Genomic DNA, 23,704 nt, shown 5'->3' on the forward strand with positions numbered 1-23,704 from the left:
GCTAATATTTTGTATTTTTTGCAAAGATGGAGTCTTACCATGTTGTCTAGGCTGGTCTCAAACTCCTGGGCTCAAGCAATCCATCTGCCTTGGGCTCCCAAAGTACTGAGATTAGAGGCCTAGAGCCAAGTCTGGTCCCGAATTCTTTCTTGCATGAGATCCAAGAACGACCAGATTCCCCCTTTCTGGAAGGTCGTTTCATTTTTGCACCTCATATGCTTCTTTAGCATGGGGTCGTGGTCTAGGTCTCTTGAGCACCCTCACGCATGTTTTCCTCATGTGAGTGCCTTGGCGGAAGTGATCACCTTCTTCTTTACAATCAGCTCTGAATATCAAGGGCTTTGGGGACTGGCAGCACTGAATGCATCATGAAAGGTGTTGTCACCCTCTCCCTCCTGTCCTTCCTCACCTAATTCAGCAGGGCTTTCAAATGACTCCTCCTTGAATAGCCAGGTCTCAGGCAGCCATGGAGGTGCACCACACAGCCCTCCTTCCAGGGAGAAGCTACAGCAAGGAATCCAGTGAGCCGAGAGCCTACAGCTGCACAGCTTCGGGGTCTGCTGCAGTAGAGGAACTGAGGCCATGCTTTTCTGGGTAGCTCCAGTCATGACTGAGTGTGGTGGGCTTCTAGGGTCTGGTGATTTCTGCTAACAGAGGACTCCCCAAAGGGCAACCTTTGTGCTGGAGCTCTCCATTGGGCTAGCTATGTGATGCCATACGTGATACTATATAGCTATATGATGGCCGCACAGCCATACAAAACTTTTCCTATCCAAACCCTTTCCTTTCCCCTCTCCTTCCACAGTTCTCAAACCTGCACCATGGCCTGAAGGCTTTCCTTGCTCCCATTTCCTTTATCTTTGCCTGGCTTGCCCCTAACAAATCTCTTGCACTTTCTTTTTTTTTTTTTTTTTTTGAGATGGAGTCATGCTCTGTCACCAGGCTTGGCTCACTGCAACTTCCGCCTCCCAGGTTCAAGTGATTCTCCTGCCTCAGCCTCCCGAGTAGCTGGGACTACAGACGCGCGCCACCATGCTCAGCTAATTTTTGTATTTTTAGTAGAGACGGGGTTTCACCATGTTGGCCAGGCTGGTCTGGAACTCCTAACCTTGTGATCCGCCTGCCTCAGCCTCCCAAAGTACTCGGATTACAGGCATGAGTCACCATGCCCAGCCTCTTGCACTTCTAACTCTACCTCATGTCTGCTTCCCAGAGGATTTGGATCAACACAGCCGCTTCTGAGGTGACCTGCAATCTCTATTCCTAGGTAGGAGAAATTGAGAATCTAGTTGTAGGTTCTTCTTTTTTTAAGAGTCTTATTGAGATATAATTCACATACTACACAATTTACCCTTTTAAAGTGTACAGTTAAATGGTTTTTAGTATATTCACAAATATGTACAACCATCACTACAGTACTTTTATTTATTTATGTTGAGACAGGATCTCACTCTGTTGTCCAGGCAGTGGTGCGATCATAGCTCACTGCAGCCTCTATCTCCTGGGCACAGGCAATTCTCCTGCCTCAGTCTCCCAAGTAGCTGGAACCACAGGTGCATGCCACCATGCTTGGCTAATTGAATTTTTTTTTTCTTTTTTTGTAGAGACAAGTTATCCCTATGTTGCCCAGGCTGGTCTTGAACTCCTGGGCTTAAGGCATCCTGCCCCATCGGCCTCCCGAAGTGCTGAGAGTACAGGCGTGAGCCACTGTGCCTGGCTCTACAGTGCATTTTAAAACATTTTTATCACCTCCAAAAGAAAGACTGCTCGCCTTCCACAGTCAATTCCCTACTAGGCATCCCTCTGCCTCAGCCCCCAGAGACCACTACTCTACTTTTTGTCTCCACAGACTTTCCCAATCTGAACATTTCCTATCATATAATATGGGGTGTTCTGTGTGTGGCTTCTTTGGTTTAGCCTAATGCTTTCAAGCTTCCTCCATGTTGTAGCATGTGTCAATACTTCATTTCTCTTTATGGTGAAATCATAATCTATTGTATGGATAGAGAAGTCGTTTCTCACAGGAGCCTGCTGCCTCCCTCTGTTACTTACCGTTGGCCTCAGTCACTTGAGGCCTTCTTTCCATTCTCTCCATTCCCACTCATGCCAAGCTTGATGCTGGCATCTGGCCTGTGGAATCACTGTCTCTTCCACCTGCACACCTGCAAGGCCCTTCACCCAGATCCTTACCTCCTTCTCATTCAGATTGCAGGCATGAAGTCACCTCCTCAGAGAAGCCTTCCCTGACCACAACAATCTCACACCATCCAACATCCATAACCTCACCACCCAATTTTACTTCCTTCAAATCTCTAGTTATTATCTGAAATTATCAGTGCGTCTTTGTTATTGTCTCTCTCTCCACTAGAACATGAGTTCTGTAGGAGCTATGACTTTGCCTTGTTCTGTTTGCCACCTATAGCAGAGCCTGGTACATAAAAGGAAATTAACAACTATTTGCTGAATGAATGAATGAAAGTTGTCTTTGATTTATAAGGAGAACTACAAAACACTGCTGAGAGAACTCATAGATGATACAAACAAATGGAAACCCATCCCATGATCATAGATTATAAGAATCAATATCATGAAAATGCCTGTACGGCCCAAAGCAATCTACAGGTTCTGTACAATTCCTATCAAAATACCAATATCATTTTTCACAGAATTAGAAAAAACAATCCTAAAATTCCCGTGACACCAAAAAAGACCCAAATAGCAAAAGGAATCCTAAGCAAAAAGAACAAATCTGGAAGCATCACATTACCCGACTTCAAATTACACTATAAGGCTATAGTTACCAAAATAGCATGGCACTGATATAAAAGTAGACATATAGACCCATGGAACACAATAGAGAACCCAGAAATAAAACCAAATACTTACAACCAACTGATCTTCAACAGAGCATACAAACACATAAATTGCAGAAAGGACACCCTATTTAATAAATGGTGCTGGGAAAACTGGCAAGCCACATGTAGAAGAATGAAACTGGATGCCTGTCTCTCACTTTATACAAAAATAAACTCAAATTGACTCAAGATGGATCAAATACTTAAATCTAAGACCGGAAACCACAAAAATTCCAGAAGAAAAGCCTAGGAAAAACTCCTCTGAACATTGACCTAGGCAAACAATTTATGATTAAGACTCAAAAGCAAATGTAACAAAACAAAAATGAGACCTTATTAAACTAAAAAGCTTTTGTACAACAAAAGAAATAATCATCAGAGTAAACAGACAACCCACAGAATGGGAGAAAATATTTGCAAACTATACATCTGACAAAAGACTAATATCCAGAATCTACAAGGAACTCTAACAAATTAGCAAGAAAAAAAAACAAGTAATCCCATCAAAAAGTGGGTAAAGGACACGAATAGATATTTCTCAAAAGAAGATATACAAATGGCTAACAAATATATGAAAAAATTCTCAACATCGCTAATCATAAGAGAAACGCAAATTAAAACCACAGTGAGATACCACCTTACTTCTGCAAGAACAGCCATTATTAAAAAGTCCAAAACCAATAGATATTAGCATGAATGTGGTGAAAAGGGAAGGCTTATACATTGTTAGTGAGAATGTAAATTAATACAATCTCTCTCTCTCTCTCTCTCTTTTTTTTTTTTTTTGAGACAGAGTATTTTTCTTGTTGCCCAGGCCAGAGTGCCAGTCTCGGCTTACTGCAACCTCCCCCTCCCGGGTTCAAATGATTCTCCTGCCTCAGCCTCACAAGTAGCTGGGATTACAGGCATGCACCAACATGCCCAGCTAATTTTGTATTTTCAGTAGAGTTAGGGTTTCTCCATGTTGGTCAGGCTGTTCTCAAACTCCCGACCTCAGGCGATCCACCCGCCTCGGCCTCCCAAAGTGCTGGGATTACAGGCGTGAGCCACTGCACCTGGTCAATTAATACAATCTCTATGGAAAACAATACGTGGTCGGGCATGGCGGCTCATGCCTATAATCCCAGCATTTTGGGAGGCTGAGCCAGGTGGATCGCTTGAGGTCGGGAGTTCGAGACCAGCCTGGCCAGCATGGCGAAACCCCATCTCTACTAAAAATACAAACATTAGCCTGGCATGGTAGCATGCACCTGTAGTCCTAGCTAATTGGGAGGCTGAGACAAGAGAATCGCTTGAATCCGGGAGGTAGAGGTTGCAGTGAGCCGAGATCATGCCACTGTACTCCAGCCTGGGTGACACAGCAAGACCCCATCCAAAAAAAACTCACCAAGTATGGCTCCAAGTCAATTGTAAAATTCAAATGAAAGAAAGGCATGGATATTGGCCAGGGCCATAAAGAGAGTAGGTGAGGTTAGGTGATTGCCATCTAAAAAAATCCAAACTATTTGTTTAAGTATTAGGTTAGTGCAAATGTAACTGTAGACTGGGTGCGGTGGCTCATGCCTGTAATCCCAGCACTTTAGGAGACCAAGGCAGGCAGATCACTTGAGGTCAGGAGTTCAAGACCAGCCTGGCCAGCATGGTGAAACCCTGTCTGTACTAAAAGTACAAAAATTAGCCAAGTGTGGTGGCAGGTACTCAGGAGGCTGAGATAGGAAAATCGCTTGAACCCAGGAGGTGGAGGTTGCAGTGAGCTGCATTTGTTTCACTGCACTCTAGCCTGGGTGACAGAGCAAGATTCTGTCTCAAATAAATAAATAAATAATTAAATGCAGTATTTACCATTTGAAAGTAATGGCAAAAACTGCAATTACTTTTGCACCAACCTAATATAGCTGACGAGTAAAGCTGACATTTTAAAAAATAGATCAGTCATGTCTTTGTTAGACTGAATTTTGTCTTTCACATATTTGAATGCTCTAGTCCTTGAGTTGTTCTTTCATTACCTGTGACTTTCACAGGTGGTCTCAGTGATAAAAGCTGTAGTACCATTTCTACAAGAGGTTGTGTGTTACTGTCTGGGCAAGACATCTAGAATAGTTCTTTAGAATAAAGAGCACAATGGGCAGGCATGGTGGCTCATGCCTGTAATCCCAGCACTTTGGGAGGCTGAGGCGGGCAGATCACCTGAGGTCAGGAGTTCAAGACCAGCTTGGCCAACATGGAGAAATCCTGTCTCTACCAAAAATACAAAAACTAGCTAGGTGTGATGGCAGGCGCCTGTAATCCCAGCTACTCGGGAGGTTGAAGCAGGATGATCGCTTGAACCCAGGAGGCGGGGGTTGTAGTGAATCAAGATTGTGCCACTGCACTCCAGCCTGGGACACAGAGCTACAGTCTGTCTAAAAAAAAAAAAAAAAAAAAAAAAAGCACAAGGCATTGCCTAAAATATCTGGTTGCTACAAATTGCCAAGACAACACTTATTTAATGTCAGATTGGACCCCTTTCAGGTCACACTAAAGCATTTGATGATTGCCCTTCGTCACTCTCCTTGTTTTTCTCATGCACCAGAGAGTAGGAAGGGCATAATCATTTATAAAATTACCTTTGGGAACCTGGTTTAAGAATGACTTTCCTGCCAAATTAGACGATTCTTGCTCCATTTTGATCCAACTTATTTTTATTTTATTTATTTATTCTTTTCTTTGAGACAAGGTCTCTCTCTGTTGCTGAGGCTAGAGTGCAGTGGTGTAATAATGGCACACTGCAGCCTCGACTTCCTAGACTCCAGCAATCTTCCTGCCTTAGCCCCCCAAGTAGCTGGGATGACAGGTGTGGTCCACCACCCCTGGCTAATTTTTGTATTTTTTGTAGAGTCGGAGTCTTACATGTTGCCCAGGCTGGTCTCAAACTCCTAAACTCAAGCAATCCACCTGCCTCAGCCTCCCAAAGTGATGGGATTACAGGTGTGAGCCACTGTGCCCAGCCTTTTTATTCTTTTTTAGACTGTCTCCTCTAACTGCGCTTTTTTTTTTTTTTTTTTTTTTTTTTTTTTTTTTTTTTTTTTTAGCCAAGGTCTCTCTGTCAACCAGGCTATAGTGCAGTGGTGTGATCTCAGCTCGCTGTAACCTCTAACTCCTGGGCTCAAGTGAAGCAATCCCCTCCCATTCAGCTTCCTGAGTAGCGGGGACTACAGGCACCAGCCACCATGCCCAGCTAGGTTTTTTTATTTTTGTAGAGACAGAATCTCATTATGTTGGCCAGGCTGGTCTTGAACTCCTAGCCTCAAGTGATATTTCCCCCTAGGCCTCCCAAAGTGCTGGGATTACAGGTGTGCCACTGTGCTTGGCCAAGGTTTTTTCTGTTTTTTTTAAATCAACTCTTGAAAAGAAAATTTATGAATGTGCTTCCAGAAGGTAGCATTTCTCATTAACTTAGTCCCTTCCATAATTGTGGACTTGCCTGGTTGTTTCTTACCAAAGAAATTAACAGCTAATTTGTCAGCACAGTGGCTAAATTGCCAGCTTTACAGACTGCCTTATCAACACTTCTAAAATTTATTATTAACATTTTGCAAGATCCTAATCTGTATTGTCACGAGAACTCTCCAGAGTGGCTTAACAAATCCAATGTTTTCAATCAAACTATACTCATATACCGCCACTGTAAACCATTGACACATTGCACACCTTCTCTACACAAAATAAATGGGGATGTGCCCTAAATTGCCTTGCATACTAGAAGTTGTTGATATTCAATCTCATAACTGCCACGCTGTAATCTTTCCTTTACCACTGAGGCTGAAAATACGCAAACTACATGTCTCAGACTCACCTGACTGGTGAATTCTGATGGATGCCATGGGAGGCATCCATCCAGATTAGAAGGTGCAGGAAGGTTGTGCAATTCTGCTTCTGGCAGAGGTGTTGGCAGGAGTTCTGGGCCGTGGGTCACTGTTAGGTATCAGTAACAGGGAGCAATCCCAGGCTCTAACTGTCCTGCCCCGTAAAGAGCAGCTCTAGCCTGGCTGTGGGCTTGGGGCCCATGGGTAACACAGCTGTCCCTGTAAACTCCTCCAGCCCAGGAGCAGGAGCAGCTGCCTGCAGGCTAACACCACCCTTCCCCATTTGTCCCTATAGGTCTCCTGACCCCTTTTGTAACCAATTCCCTGTTTCAAGTGCTCCTATGCTCGAAAGGCATGTGTGTCAGGCACCAAAGACTGGATGAGACAAAAAGAGGAGGAGTAATTTATATGAAAGAGCTTGACTCAGTGAGCCTCCAGTACAGGAGGCAACTTATTAAAGGCATTAAGTTCAAGTACAAATACAGTCACCCCATTTTCATTTTTCCATCAAAACACTGAGTACCCACCTACTCCATTAACCAGAAGTCCAGTATGCCCTGCTTTTCTTTAAATAACTTCACACACAGCCTTCTACCCCCTGCTGCAGTGTTTAAGAAACCTGGGATTTTAATATGATTCGGTGCAGAAGAATGGTTTTTGAAATACATACAGTCAGGTTTTTTCTGAACTGGATACTAACTGATACAGGGTTTGGTACCAGAATGGTATAAAAAGAAATGACCGGCTGGGCACGGTGGCTCACACCTGTAATCCCAGCACTTTGGGAGGCCGACGCGGGCGGATCACCTAAGGTCAGGAGTTTGAGACCAGCCTGGCCAACATGGCAAAACCCCATCTCTACTGAAAATACAAAAATTAGCCAGGCTTGGTGGCATGCGCCTGTAATCCCAGCTACTTAGGAGGCTAAGGCATGAGAATTGCTTGAATCCAGGAGGCAGAGGTTACAGTGAGCCGAGATTGTGCCTCAAAAAAAAGATTCCGTCTCAAAAAAAAAAAAAAAAAAAAAAAGACCCTCAAATATGGGAATCTCAATTTGGTTATTAAACTGATTGGGATGGAATATAGTGGTGACTTCTTAGCCAATGAAAAATAGGATACAGGAAGTCTATGGCATGCAGTAGCAAAACCGTATTTTAATTATGGACTGTGGTTGCCTGGGATAAAATGCTTATTGAGGACAAGGTTTTAGAACACCAGGTGTCTGCTGCATTTAACATTTATGTTGGGAATGACACAAGGACTGTGAAGTTGGATGGCTCCCTCTGACTACCTTGAAGAGCCTTACAGAAAGAAAATGACAAACTCAGGACTTTAAATTCTCAGCCCAAGGCTATCAGAGAACCAGAGGACTTCGGCAGTGGCCCTAAAAGGATCTCTGGTTTCAGCCAAGCACAATGGTTCACAAGTGTACTCCCAGCACTTTGGGTGGCCAAGGTGGGAGGATCACTGAACCCAGAAGTTTGCAACCAGACTAGGCAACATGGAAAAACCTGGTCTCTACAAAAAAATAACAAAATTTGTCTGGGCATGATGATGCACACCTGTAGTCCCAGCTACTCGGGAGCCCGAGAGGTTGAGGCTGTGGTAGCTGAGATGGTGCCACTCCAGCCTGGGCAACACAGAAAGACCCGGTCTCAAAAAAACAAAGGCAACCTCTGCCTCCCAGGTTCAAATGATCCCCTCATCTCAGTCTCCCGAGCAGCTGGGTCTACAGCCACACACCACCATGCCCAGCTAATTTTTGTATTTTTAATAGAGACGGGGTTTCACCATCTTGGCCAAGCTGGTCTTGAAATCCTGACCTCGTGATCCATCACCTCAGCCTCCGAAAGTGCTGGGATTACAGGCGTGAGCCACCGCGCCCCGCGGGGCTTTTGTTTTTTTGTTTCTTTCTCCAGGGTCTAGAAAGGGAGGAGGATGCCATACAGGCCAAGGAAGAAATGAAGAATGCCCTTGAGGAAGAGGAGGAAGAGCTGCTGTCGGGAAAGATTAACGGGCATAAACATTACTTTAATCAATTTCACAGAAGGAACGAACTTTAGTCATCCCTATTGCAGATAAGGATGACTGGTAAAACCTCACTGCTACTTTAATCTATGTTTAAAACTCAAATGTCTACATGGTACTTTGTCCAATTTTCTTTGAAAAATGTTTCATGCTTCTCAGTGAGGTTGGTTGCATTTCCCCTGGTGACCCCCTTGTACTGAGAAGTTTCCTCTTGACAACTCCACACGCTGGAAGCCAGAGGCCAGCAAGGGTCTGGCCAAAACCATGATCCTTTTTCTTAATTCTTAAAGTGTTTTTATAAAATAAAAGTTGGCCAGGCAGTGTGCCTCATGCCTATAATCCCATCACTTTAGGAGGCTGAGATGGGCGGATCACTTGAGCCCAGGAGTTCAAGACCATCCAGGCCAACATGGTGAAAACCTGTCTCTACTAAAAATACAAAAATTAGCTGGGTGTGGTGGTGCACACCTGGAGTCCCAGGTACTTCAGGCTGAGGCTGGAGGATTGCTTGAGCAGAGGAGGTAAGAGGTTGCGCTACTACACTCCAGCCTGGGTGACAGAGTGAGATGCTGTCGTCTCACAGATAGATAGATAGATAGATAGATAGATAGATAGATAGATAGATAAACTTATTTTGAAAAAGAATGATGTATGCTGTCTTCTGGTGGTGAGTCATTAACAACAAATAAGAAACTCTTCCAGTATGAAATCTTTAGGCCGGGGGAGGTGGCTTGTAATCCCAGCACTTTGGGAGGCTGTGGCGGGTGAATCACTTGAGGTCAGGAGTTCAAGACCAGCCTGGCCAACATGGTGAAACCCCATCTCTACTAAAAATATAAAAATTAGTCTGGGGTGGTGGCATGCCCCCATAGTCCCAGCTACTCAGGAGGCAGAGGCAGAAGAATCTCTTGAACCTGGGAGGCAGAGGTTGCAGTGAGCTGAGATTGTACCACTGTACTCCAGTCTGGGCAACAGAGCAAAACTCTGTCTCAAAAAATAAATAAATAAATAAATAAATAAATAAATAAATAAATAAATAATTTGTTCAACCAGGTGCAGTAGCTTACGTTTGTAATCCTGGCACTTTGGGAGGCTGAGATGGGTGGATCACAAGGTCAGATGTTTGAGACCTGCCTGACCAATATGGTGAAACCCCATCTCTACTAAAAATACAAATTAGTCAGGTGTGGTGGCAGGTGCCTGTAGTTCCAGCTACTCGGGAGGCTGAGGCAGGAGAGTCGCTTGAACCTGGGAGGCGGAGGTTGCAGTGAGTCGAGATGGTGCCATTGCAGTCCAGCCTGGGTGACAGCGCGAGACTCCACCTTAAAATCAAACAAACAAACAAACAAAAACCTCTGGTTTCCGGTAGCCATAGGACTGATACAGATCCAAGTTTTGGTGGTTTGGGTTGCAGAATTAATTTTTTAAAATTTTTATTTATTTATTTTTGAGACAGAGTCTTGTTCTGTCACCCAGGCTGGAGTGTAATGGCACAATCTTGGCTCACTGCAACCTTTGCCTCCTGGGTTCAAGCGATTCTCCCGCGTCAGCTTGCTGAGTAGCTGGTATTACAGGCACGTGCTACCACACCCAGCGAATTTTTATAGTTTTAATAGAGATGGGGTTTCGCCATGTTAGCTAGGCTGGTCTCAAACTCCCGACCTCAGGTAATCCACCTGCCTTGGCCTCCCAAAAGTGCTGGGATTACAAGCGTGAGCCACTGCGCCCGGCCGAGGTTGCGGAATTATGATAAGCTGATTTAGAAGCTGATGCAGGACAAGGAACCCCCAAAACTGGAGCTTGGCCTAGGAGTGTTCTTGGCTTCCTCCAGGAAAGAATTCAAGGGCAAGCCGGTGGTATCAGATGGCAATCTTTTATTGTCTTGTCCCTTGTAGAGCAGAGATAACTCAGAGGCAGTGTTCCCTCTGCAGTGTACGGGCTGTTGGGAACTATATTTATGCCCACTTTCAACTATATGCAAATTAAGGAGTGGGTTAATGCAAATTGAGAAGAGCGTTGTTTAGAACTTTCTAGGAAAGGGGCGGTAACTTTTGGGTAGTTACCCTGGCATTTGTAAGCTGTCATAGACTGAAGGGAGTGTCTTACGCTAATGAGCTGTGAGGGCAGCCAGAGGTTTTCTTTGGTGCCGTCTGCTGGTTTCTGCCAGCTTCTACCTTGTTTCTGGGAACCTGGGGCATAAATTCAGAACCGGGACCTTGAGAAATTTTTTTTCTTTTCTTTTCTTTTTTTTGAGACGGAGTCTCACTCTGTCTTTCAGGCTGGAGTGCAGTGGCAAGATCTTGGCTCACTGAAACCTCCGCCTCCCGGGTTCAAGAGATTCTCTTGTCTCAACCTTCCAAGTAACTGGGATTACAGGCGTGGCCACCACGCCCAGCTAATTTTTGTATTTTTAGTAAACTACCAGCTTGGCCAGGCTGGTCTCAAACTCTTGACCTCAAATGATCCACACGCCTCGGCCTCCCAAAGTGCTGGGATTACAGACGTGAGCCACCGCGCCCGGATAATGTTTTTTTTGTTTTATTTTGTTTTGTTTTGTTTTAAACATTTTTTCCTTTTATTTTTGGAGAGACAGTCTCCCTGTGTTACCCAAGCTGGTCTCGAGAACTCCTGGGCTAAAGCGATCCTCCTGCCTCAGCCTCTCGAAGTGTTGAGATTACAGGTGTGAGCCACTGCACCTGGCTGAGAATTGGGGATATTTGTGTGGATTTGGATGAATGTAAAAATCTTGAAACACCAAAGGCCCCTGAATACCCATTGCAAGTGGAATTGCTCTTCTCTCCCATTTCTGAGAAGACTAGGCTCCTTTTCCAGGGCGAAAACACCCCATTAGTTGAAGTCTGTTCTATGTGATGGGATATGTGCTTTGAACCAGCAATCAAAATAATATTTCTCTCATAGTCAGAACACGGGTCCAGGAATCAAGTGGTACAAACTGGAATAGCTCCTCTCACTGTTAAATTTAGTAGTCCTAAGTTTTGCTTCCTGCTCCTGAATATTTTTGCGTTTTTTTAAAATCTTCTTTTTTTGAGACAGGGTCTCACTTTATCTCCCAGGCTGGAGTGCATTGGCACAATCTTGGCTCACAACAGTCTCAACTTCCTGGGGTCAGGTGATCCTCCCACCTCAGTCTCTCAAGTAGCTAGGACTCTACAGGCACACATCACCATACCCAGCTAATGTTTTAATTTTTTGTAGAGACAAGGTCTCACTATGTTGCTTACGCTAGTCTCAAACTCCTGGACTCAAGCAATCCTCCTGCCTCGACCTCCCAAAGTGTTAGGATTACAGGTGAAAGCCACTGTGCCCGGCCTTACAGGTCATTCTTTATTTCCAAGGGAAGAACGCTTCCACTAAGGGACACATTATTGTTTCCAAGTGAACCAGCTATTTGGGGCTCTTTATGCCACTGAACCAATATGCAAAGAAAGAGGCAAAGTACTGACTGGAGTAATTAATTCCAATTACAAGAAGATGTAGAGTTGTTACTACATAGTGGAGCAGGGAGGACTAAGTCTGAAAACCTCTCTGAATGATTCATCTCCCAAAACCTTCATCTCCCAGGTTCAAGCAATTCTCCTGCTTTAGACTCCCAAGTAGCTGAGCTTACAGGTGTGTGCCACCATGCCCAGATAATTTTTGTATTTTGAGTAGAGATGGGGTTTCACCATGTTGGTCAGGCTGGTCTCAAACTCCTGACCTCAGGTGATCCACCTGCCTCAGCCTCCCAAACTGCTGGGATTACAGGCGTGAGCCACCATACCCAGCCTCTGAATGATTCTTAGTACTTTCAAGTCCAGTAGTAATAGTTAAAAGAATGATTGCATCAACTCAATGAAGGCTGAGTGACTAGGACTCTGATTCATCAAGAATGAAGGTTTATGTCACACCATAAGGTAAAGAATCCCAGCTAGTTGTGTTCCTTGCTGTGGTCAAAGAGAAGACAAAATGGGTAGTTGAAAAAAATTATAAATATCAACTAAAGCCTTATGCTCAGTTACAAAAATGAGGACTGTAGCAGCTATGCATATTTTCTACTTCGCTTGTTATACACTTATTATTTATATAAGAATCATTGATGGAGTTTAAATTTATAATCTATTATTTAGGTAAAAGAATATTACAGGCCAGGCATTGTGGCTCATGCCTGTAATCTCAGCACTTTGGGAGGCCAAGGCACCCGCATCACTTGAGTCCAAGAGTTTGAGATCAGCCCGGCCAATATGGTGAAACCCCACCTCTACTAAAAATATAAAAATTAGTCGGCCGTGGTGTCACATGCCTGTAGTCTCAGCTACTCAGGGAGGATGAGGTGGGAGGATTGGCTGAGCCTGGGAGGCGGAGGCTACAGTGAGCCAAGATTGTGCCACTGCACTCTAGCCTGGGTGACAGAGTGAGACTCTGTCTTAAAAACAAAACAAAACAAAAAAACAAAAGAATATTCCAGTGGGATGATGACTGAACTAGAAAATAATTAACATAAACTAGAGACAGACTGAGTTATTGTTTAATGGGTGCAGAGTTTCAGTTGGGGAAAATAAAACGTTGTGGAGATGGATGGTGGTGATGGTTGTATAACAATGTGAATGTACTTAACGCCACTAACATGAACATTTACGAATGGTTCAAATGAGCTGAGCGTGGTGATGTGCACCTGTAGTTCCAGCTACTCTGGAGGCTGAGGTGGGAGGATCCAGACCAGCCTGGGCAACATAGCGAGACCTCATCTCTAAAAAGAAAAAAATGGTTAAAATGGCAAATTTTATGTGCTATATAATTTACTACATTTTTTTAAAAAAGCACAAAACTATTATAGGATGCAAATTGGGATTCAAATATGAGTAGAAGGGTATGGCATAGTCAAAGGAGAAGGGGAAATTAGTAATCTAATGTCTCTTAGCCCTAAACCCACCCTTTCTCTCTCTCTGTTACCCTCTCTAGCATGTTGGGGCTGGAGTTCTGTAGACCAGGCATCCCAACCACTGGGCCACAGACCAGTTACTTGTCCCTGGCCAGTTAGGAACTGGGCCGCACAGCAGGAGGTGGGTGGTGAGCCAGCAAGCGAACCTTCATCCGTATTTACAGCTACTCCCCATCACTCTCATTACTGCCCGAGCTCCGCCTCCTATCGGATCAGCAGGGCATCAGGTTCTCATAGGAGCATGAACACTGTTGCAAACTGTGCTTGCGAGGGATCTGGGTTGCCCCCTCCTTATGTGAATCTAATGCCTGATGATCTGTCACTGTCTCCCATCACCCCCAGACAGGACTGTCTAATTGCAGGAAAACAAGCTCAGGGCTCCCACTGATTCTACATAATGGTTAAGTTGTATAATTATCTCATTATACATTACAATGTATTTTTTACTTTTATTTATTTTATTATTATTATTATTGATATGGAGTCTCGCTCTGTTGCCCAGGCTGGAGTGCAGTGGCATGGTCTTGGCTCACTGCAACCCTCCCAGGCTCAAGCAATTCTCCTGCCTCAGCCTCTCGAGTAGCTGAGATTACAGACACCTGCCACCACGCCTGGCTAATTTTTGTATTTTTATTAGCGACAAGGTTTTGCCATGTTGGCCAGGCTGGTCTCGAGATCCTGACCTCAGGTGATCTGCCTGCCTCGGCCTCCCAAAGTACTGGGATTACAGGTGTGAGCCATCATGCCCAGCCTAAAATGGTAATTTTTGAAGAGAGCATTTTCCAGAAGTGAAGAAAAGCAGGGGCTCCCAGGTCAAATAAGATTTAAAACAACAACAAATTATGATAAACATGAGATATATATATATATATATATATATATATATATATATATATATATATTTTTTTTTTTTTTCTGAGATGGCATTTCGCTCTTGTTGCCCGGGCTGGAGTGCAATGGCAGAATCTTGGCTCACTGCAACCCCCACCTTCCGAGTTCAAGCGATTCTCCTGCCTCAGCCTCCTGAGTAGCTGGGATTACGGACGTGCACCACCACGCTGGCTAATTTTGTATTTTTAGTAGAGATGGGGTTTTCTCCATGTTGGTCAGGCTGGTCTTGAACTCCTGACCTCAGTTGATCCACCCTCCTCGGTCTCCCAAAGTGCTGGGATTATAGGTGTGAGTCACCGCACCTGGCATCTATCCAACATTTAAAACCAAACAATTAAAACTAATTTTAACGGAGGCCTAGAGCATTGGGAGGGGCTGTTATGGCAAATTTTCATATCTGTCACAATTTTAGGGGGCCTGGTTTTGGCAAAAATGCTATGATGTTTGTTTTTGGATCGCATTCCATGCCCCATATCCCAATTTAAAAGCAGAGAGAAGTAACAAATCAATACCTCTGACCCTCATCCCATTTCTGTCCCCTCCCCTCCTTCATTTGCTCTTATGGGTAAAGCTGCTCAAATATCAAGGAACATACTTTTAAACCACATACGAGTTCACTTCAGAATGATTTTGACTCTGTGGTAGAACTCTGGAGAAGTCCTGAATGCATTTGAGGGGAAGCCCACGGGCAGGATACAAGGGCAGATGGGAATAGAAGGGCTGAGATGACGGCAGAAGGGGACAGTGGAGGATCTGCTGGGAGACTTGGGAGCTCTCATTCAAACTCTCTCCATCATTCTCTCTCTCTCAGGCATAAGTCCGCTCAAACATCAGGAGGCTGATTGCAGAGGCATGGTGAGCCTTCTGCTGGCCTCAGCCTGGATTTTCTGGGGAAGGCAATGAGGAATTCGCTATATCTCTGAAACTACCCTTGCAAAATTATGCCAGTGAGAGAAATCTGACATGGTTGACTCCACCTTGCTTCTGACCTTCAAGCTGTCTTTGGGCATTCCTGGGTGTAGGCTAAGCCAACTTTGGGAGGAATTTAGTTTATAGTTTAACTCTGAAACAAGAATGATGACAGTCTACTCTAAAACAAACGCCCTCCCTGTTTTCAGGGCTGAAACCACCTTTGTAAGACCAACAAGAGGTCCTAAAATAAGTGTGGTTTCTGTAAGCCCTTACTGCTCAGGAGTCATGGCCAGAGGTCACACGATAGGTGGACTTTTTATAATCCGTTGCTGTTTCAGGGTCATGTGGCCAGAGGTCACAAGATTGGTGACCTTCCCAATTTCTCCTATAAATAACATCACTATTGTAGAACCTAAGATTGGATTTTTGTGAGATTTTTTTCAGACTGACCCCACCCAGACTTCAGTCATGACTGAACTGATGCTGTGGTCCCACCCAGAGGTAGACTCAGCACATGAAGACCCTTTCCTACATCCCTACAATTTCATCCCCAACCAATCAGCAGCACCCATTCCCTAGCCCCCGACCACTAACTTGTCTATAAGAACCTCTAGGCTGGGTGAGGTGGCTCATGCCTGTAATCCCAGCACTTTGGGTGGCCGAGGCAGGTGGATCACTTGCGGTCAGGAGTTTGAGATCAGCCTGGCCAACATGGCAAAACCCCGTCTCTACTAAAAATACAAAAATCAGCTGGGTGTGGTGACACATGGCCTGTGATCTCAGCTACTCGAGAGGCTGAGACACGAGAATTGCTTGAACTCGGGAGGCAGAGGTTGCAGTGAGCCAAGATGGCACCACTACACTCCAGCCTGGGTGACAGAGCGAGACTCCATCTAAAAAAAAAAAAAAAAAAACCTCTAACACCTGAACCTTTGGCAGGGGCTGTGGGGGAGGAGAGACAGATTTGAGTGATAACTCTAGTTCTCACATGTGTGCTGTCATGTCAATTAAACTCTTTACTGCAATGCCTCAGTCTCAGTGGGTTGATTCTGTCTGTGCAGTGGGCAGGAAGCACTCATCAGGTGCTTACATCTCTGTAGGAAAAAGGTGGTCATAAAGGGGTGAGTAGGATACATTCCCCAAAGTCAGGAACAGCCCTTAGTGAGGTTTGTAGGAGCCTCTTTTCTCCATTCTCAGTGTGGGAGGCATTTTGCTGCAGCTACTAGCAATGTCTTTGGCACATTCCCATGTGATCTTTACATCAAGTTCTTATTTTTCTTCTTTTTAGAAATATATTTTATTGGTCAGGCGTGGTGGCTCACACCTTTAATCCCAGCACATTGGGAGACTGAGGTGGGTGGATCACCTCAGTCTATAGAGTTCAAGACCAACCTGGCCAAAATGGTAAAACCCCATTTCTACTAAAAATACAAAAAATTAACCAGGCATTGTGGTAGGCGCCTGTAATCCCAGCTACTCGGGAGGCTGAGGCAGGAGAATCACTTGAACCAGGAGGCAGAGGTTGCAGTGAGCCAAGATTGCATCATTGCACTCCAGCCTGGGTGACAAGAGTGAAACTCCATGTCTATGAATTTGATTACTCTTAGGTACCTATGTGAGTAGAATTATCCAGTATTTGTCCTTTTGTGACTGGCTTATTTCACTTAATATAATGTCATCAAGGTTCATCCATGTTGTGGTATGAGCCTCTGTTGCTTTTTTGGAATTGCAGTAAAGAACACAATATAGGCCGGGCGCGGTGGCTCACGCCTGTAATCCCAGCACTTTGGGAGGCCGAGGCGGGCGGATCACAAGGTCAGGAGATCGAGACCATGGTGAAACCCCGTCTCTACTAAAAAATAGAAAAAAATTAGCCGGGCGCAGTGGCGGGCGCCTGTAGTCCCAGCTACTCGGGAGGCTGAGGTAGGAGAATGGCGTGAACCCGGGAGGCGGAGCTTGCAGTGAGCCGAGATTGCGCCACTGCACTCCAGCCTGGGCGACAGAGCGAGACTCCGTCTCAAAAAAAAAAAAAAAAAAAAATTAAATTAAAAAAAAGAACACAATATAAATTTATCTTCCTAACAATTTTAAGGTTCAGTATTGTTAACTATAAACACATTGTTGTAAAACAGATCTCTAGAACTTCCTCATCTTGCATGATTGAAACTCTATGCCCATTGAACAACTTCCCATTTTCTTCTCCATCTGGCCCCTGGAAACCACCACTCTACTATATATATGTGTGTGTGTGTGTGTATATATATTTGTGTGTGTGTGTATATATATATAATATTTGTTCCAGTCTAGGTTCACAATTTTTTTCTTTTAAAAATGTTTTATTTCGTTGTCTTTATTTAATAGAGATGGGATCTTGCTATGTTTCCTGGACTGGTCTTTCAAGAGATCCTCCTTCCTCAATGTCTCAAACTGTTGGGATTACAGGCATGAGCCACCACGTCTGGCGTAAATCAAGTTCTGAATTAATTTGATCTCCTTTTGATCTCCTTCCCTAGGGAGCTCTGCTGTGTGGATATTTTTGTGTAAGCTGATTTCTTCAAGAGATATTCCTGTACCCTGCCAAACTCTCCCACAGCCAGCTTGGGCAAAGGCCAAAGGAGATCTTCAATTCATTCCATTCTTTCTGTGTTCTGGATTTATTGTAGAAATCAAGATGTCATTTCCACATTGAAATTGGAAGCTCTGTTATTATGAATGAAAACAGAAATAACTTGTTAACAACACCAATTCTTAATTGCCTGTTGTTTAGTTTGGCAAGCTTTCCTGCAAGAGAAGAAAAAAGATGTCTGCACAAAAAAAAGGCGGAGGGGGGGGCGGCGGGGGGCGGGAAGCTAGCACTCATGGAATCTAGAGGGTCTTCTGGCTCTAAACTGAATGAGCTCAAGACAACGAATCACCAGCCATGGAAAGTGATGGAGATGGGCAGAGTGTGGTGCCTATACCTTGTTTCTTCCTGCTATTTTGTATTTTCTCTGCCATCTGTAAATCATTTCATCTAGGCTTTCTGGAGAGCCTCCACAGTTTTGTTTTGTTTCCTTTAAAAAAATTATAGGAAAACAAACATAATAAAATTTTTCATTTTAACCATTTTACGCTTATGTTTCAGTGGCATTAAGCAAATCCATAGTGTTATGCAACCACCACTGCATCCCTCTCCAGAACTTTTTCATCTTCCCAAACTGCAACTATGTACCTGTTAACTCCCCATTCCCCCTTCCCTGCATAAATAACCCCCCATCATCCCTTTTTCCTAGTAACCACTCTTCTACTTTCTGTCTCTATGAATTTGATTACTCTTAGGTACCTCATGTGAGTAGAATTATCCAGTATTTGTCCTTTTGTGACTGGCTTATTTCACTTAACATAATGTCATCAAGGTTCATCCATGTTATAGTATGAGCCTCTGTTGCTTTTTTGGAATTGCAGTAAAGAACACAATATAAATTTATCTTCTTAACAATTTTAAGTGTTCAGTATTGTTAACTATAAACATATTGTTGTAAACAGATCTCTAGAACTTCCTCATCTTGCATGATTGAAACTCTATGCCCATTGAACAACTTCCCTTTTTCCTGGCTCTCTGGTCCCTGGAAACCACCACTCTACTTTTCTGAGTTTCATTACTTTATACATCTCATGTGAATGGCTTTATGGAGCACTTATGTTTTTGTGATTGGCTTTTTTCATTTAATGCCTTGAAGCTTCATCCGTGTTGTAGCTTATGATAGGATTTCTTTCTTTTTCAAAGCTGAATATTATTCCATTGTATGGACATACCACATTTTCATTATCCATTCAACCATTAATGCACATTTGAGTTGCTTCCACTTCTTGGCTATTGTGAATGCTGTTGCAATGAACATGGGTATGCAAATATCTTTTTGAGATCCTGTTGTTGAAATATATTCAGAGGTAGAATTGTTGGATTGTGGGGTAATTCTACGTTTAACTTTTTGAGGAACCTCCGTATTGTTTTCCATAGTGGCTGCATCATTTTTCATTTCCACCAACAGTGCTCAAGGGCTTCAATTTCTCCACATTCTTGCCAACACTTGGTATTTTCCATGCTTTTGAAAATGGCCATCCTAATGGACATGAGGTGATGTCTCATTGTGGTTTTAGTTTGCATTTGATGAGTGCTGTTGAGCATCTTCTCATGGGCTTGTGGCCATTTGTATATTCTCCATAAATTTTTCTCTCACCCCACCCCTGACTTTTTCTGTACTTTTTCCTTTTTCCACAGTCATACATCCATGCTAACAACAGATGAATCTGTTACTGTATTTGTTCTTATCAAGAGGAGGAAGCAAGAGAATTGAAAATAACAAAATATATTTGAGAGACAAGCTAGAAAAAGAAAGCAGGTAGGAAAAATTAGAAAGTGCACAGTGGAGGGGCAGAAATGGGAGGGAGGGAGCAGCAAAGCAGAACTGGGGGTGAGAGGAAAGGACACTGCCACCACATCCCCAGAAAATTCAGAGTCAGAGGTCTTCCTGATCACCTGCCTTACCTCCAAGCAACCTGAAGAGCGGAATTCCCATCCCTTGGTGCCATCATGACTCTGGAAAAATCTTCTGAGAAACTGGGCTACAAATAAGTCAGGACTCATATCCTGGTGTCTCTTAGGGCAAACAAGTGTCATCCCCAAACTGCCTCATTCATCCTCTGATGTGATCCAGTTCTCATCCTCTGATGTGATCCATGCTGGAGTGGGGTTTTAGTAGAGATGGGGTTTTGCCATGTTGGCTGGTTTCGAACGCCTGACTTCAAGTGATTTGCCCGCCTCAGCCTTCCAAACTGCTGGGATTACAGGCATGAGCCATTGTGCCTGGCCTGAGACTGGATAACTTATAAAGAAAAGTTGAATTGACTCACTGTTCTGCAGGCTGTACAGGAAGCATGATGCTGCTATCTGCTTATCTTCCTGGGACACCTCAGGAAACTTACAGTCCTGGTGGAAGGCAAAGTGGAAGGCAGCCAGTCACATGGCCAGAGCAGGAGCAAGAGAGCAAGGTGAGAGCGACACACATTTAAACGACCAGATCGGCAGGGCGCGGTGGCTCAAGCCTGTAATCCCAGCACTTTGGGAGGCCGAGACGGGCGGATCACGAGGTCAGGAGATCGAGACCATCCTGGCTAACACGGTGAAACCCTGTCTCTACTAAAAAATACAAAAAAATAACTAGCCGGCGAGGTGGCGGGCGCCTATAGTCCCGGCTACTCGGGAGGCTGAGGCAGAAGAATGGCGTGAACCCAGGAGGTGGAGCTGAGATCTGGCCACTGCACCCCAGCCCGGGCGACAGAGCGAGACTCCGTCTCAAAAACAAACAAACAAACAAACAAAAAAAGACCATCTCTACCAAAAATACAAAAAATTAGCTGGGCATGGTGGCGGGCGCCTGTAGTCTCAGCTATTCGGGAGGCTGACGCAGGAGAATGGCGTGAACCGGGGAGGCGGAGCTTGCAGTGAGCCGACATCGCGCCACTGCACTCCAGCCTGGGCGACGGAGCGAGACTCCGTCTCAAAAAGAAAAAAAAAAAAAGAAAAGAAAAGAGGCTCAATTGGCTCATGGTTCTGCAGGCTGTGCAGGAAGCCTTATACTGGCATCTGCTTCCGGGGAGGCTCCAGGAAGCTTCCAATCATGTTGGAAGGTGAAGGGGAAGCAAGCGCCTCATATGGCCAAAGCAGGAGCAAAAGGAGAGAAGGGAGATGCCACACACTTTTAAACAACAGGTCTCACGAGAACTCACGATCGCCAGGACAGCACCAAGGGGATGGCGCTAAACCATTCATGAGAAACCCACCCCTCCCCCCGCGATCCATCCAATGACCTCCCACCAGGCCCTACCTCCAATGCCGGGGATTACATTTCGACATGAGATCCGGGTTGGGTCGCATATCCAAACCGTATCACCACTCCTTTCCCACCAAATGGTCTGCCCTTAGCCAGTCCCTCTGCCTTTCTCAGTAAGAAAGTGGGAACTGAGGTGCCTGAGTGGCAGAGCTGGGATTGGAAAGCAACGTAGTGGACCCCGGAGTCAACATTCCGTTTTGGGGGGTGGGGGTTGGAGGAGTTGGGAGCTCTTACTATATTGCCCAGGCTGGTCTCCAATTCCTATAGGGTGAAGCGATCCTCCCGAGTTCGGAGATTACAGGTGTGCGCCACGGCGCCCGGCTCCAAAGTCAACATTCTTAACTTCTGCCTTACGCTCTCTCCATGTTCTTAGCTTTCATCCACTTTCTCTGGCTCATCTGTCCATTTCTCTTCTCACGGTCACTCACCACCTCCGCCAGACCTTTCCGGGACAGACCCAAGCCGGCAGAGCAGCAGCTCGCCCCAGAGCCGTGGTGTCTTCCTGGTGCGTGGGTGCCACCGCGTGGCAAAACAGGGCAACTGTAGGAATCGACTTTCCATCCCTTTGGAGCTCATCAGTGCTTTTCTTTTAGGTAACAACAGAGTTTCCAGCAGGTTTTTCCTTTCTTTTCTTCAAGTAGGGTAACATTAGTTCACATCTGCTCAAAATAATTTATGTTCCTATTCTAACAGACTCATACGGCAGGAATAAGAAGTGCACGTGCCAAAAGAAAGGCAGAGGGCTGCGGGAGCAAGATGGGTTGCAAGGGGTATGCTGACTAATGCAATCCTGGCACCTCTTCCTCCAGCATTATAAGGACCCAGTAGAATAATTGTGCATGAGTTATTGCGACAGTAGCACCTTTCAAAAATATATAGCATTGTGGAAACAGAACCCTCCAAATATATATTCCTCACTGCAATAAATGTCTATGTAAAAGTAATGTCTAAATCTGGTTATGTATCTGCTAGCCCTTACATCTGATAGTGTTCCACAATTCCTTTGCAGAAGCTGTGGCTGACTTTCCCACCTGGGGTGATTTCAGGACAATATTAAGGTGCTTTGTTCTCCCTGTAAGGAAGCAAGTTAGATAATGTACACAAAACTAAAAGGATACGTTCAGTATAGTTAATAAGTAAATTGGTGATCTGTAAGCCATATTAACATAAATAGAATAAACAGTATAATGGAACAAACAGCAATGTTCCTCAAAGATAGAAAATCACTCTGCACCCTATAAGCTGACAGCTGTGTCATGTCATGCCTAAGTCAACCACACATTGGTGATACCCAGTGTGGTCCCATTCTGGCCCCACATGCACTCTGCCCAAGAAAAGGGAGATATGCCCAGTGCTGCTCAGTGGGCTAACTAGCCAGCTGCAGCCATGGGCAGGTGTGAGTGCCCTGTGTCTTCTGGTGGAGGAGGGGATGTGGGGCTCCGGGTGCAGCCATTTCTTGGGTCCCTCTAGTGGAACTTCCATGCTGGTCCTTACATCCATGCTACCACAAAGCTGATATAGCTGAGAAAGGGATAGGACATGTAAACTTTGCATGATCTGGATCCAGACAGTGTGCTCCTTCTGTCCCACTTGCACCCTATCCTAAGTTTATTAACCTTTTGGACTGTGTGTCTTTCTGCTCCGCGACCCTGGGATGGCTCTCCTTGGTGGTGCTCTGGGAGCTATTGGTGCATCCAGGTAATTTCCTATACAAGTACAGGTAAAGGTTAAACTGTTTGGGTGTCAGAAATTCTATGTACGAGGGGCATAGGGAAAACAATTTATTTGGAAAAAGAGGCTGGAAGGCTGGTCTTGAAGCTGTATTTTCTTCTTTCTTTTTCTTTTATTTTTTTTTAGAGATGGGGAGTTTCATGCTAGTCACCTAGGCTGGAGTACAGTGGTACGATCTCAGCTCACTGCAGCCTTTGACTCCTGGGGTTCAAGCAATTCTTGTGCCTCAACGTCCCAAGTAGCTGGGATTACAGGCATGTGCCACCACATCCAGCTTATTTTTTGTAGTTTTTAGTAGAGATGGGGTTTCACCATGTTGGCCAGGCTGGTCTCGAACTCCTGACCTCAAGTGATCTGCCCGCCTCGGCCTCCCAAAGTGCTAGGATTACAGTCATGAACCACCATGCCTGGCCTGAACCTGCATTTTCTTAGTATATTAGTCAGCTCTGGCTGCCCTAACAAAAAGTCACAGACCCAGTGGCTTAAACAAAAGGAATGTATTTTCTTACAGTTATGGAGACTGAAAGTCCAAGTTCAAGGTGCTGTCTGGGTTGGGGCCTGGGTTCTTTCCTTGGATTGCAGAGGGCTGCCTCCTTGCCGTGCCTCATGGCTTCTCCTTGGTGTGTGGAC

At 44.8% G+C, this 23,704-nt stretch overlaps 1 long non-coding RNA gene across 1 annotated transcript; it reads right to left on the reverse strand.

The window, feature by feature from the left end:
• Nucleotides 1-18,067: 18,067 nt before the first annotated feature.
• Nucleotides 18,068-22,230, reverse strand: LOC140711422 (uncharacterized). Its single transcript, XR_012092604.1, has 3 exons — nt 21,578-22,230; nt 19,999-20,439; nt 18,068-18,170 (listed from the first exon to the last, which is right to left on the reverse strand). It is a non-coding gene; the product is annotated as an uncharacterized lncRNA (long non-coding RNA).
• Nucleotides 22,231-23,704: the final 1,474 nt, after the last annotated feature.

Source organism: Chlorocebus sabaeus, chromosome 3 (genome assembly GCF_047675955.1).
Source record: "Chlorocebus sabaeus isolate Y175 chromosome 3, mChlSab1.0.hap1, whole genome shotgun sequence".
NCBI lineage: Eukaryota > Metazoa > Chordata > Mammalia > Primates > Cercopithecidae > Chlorocebus > Chlorocebus sabaeus.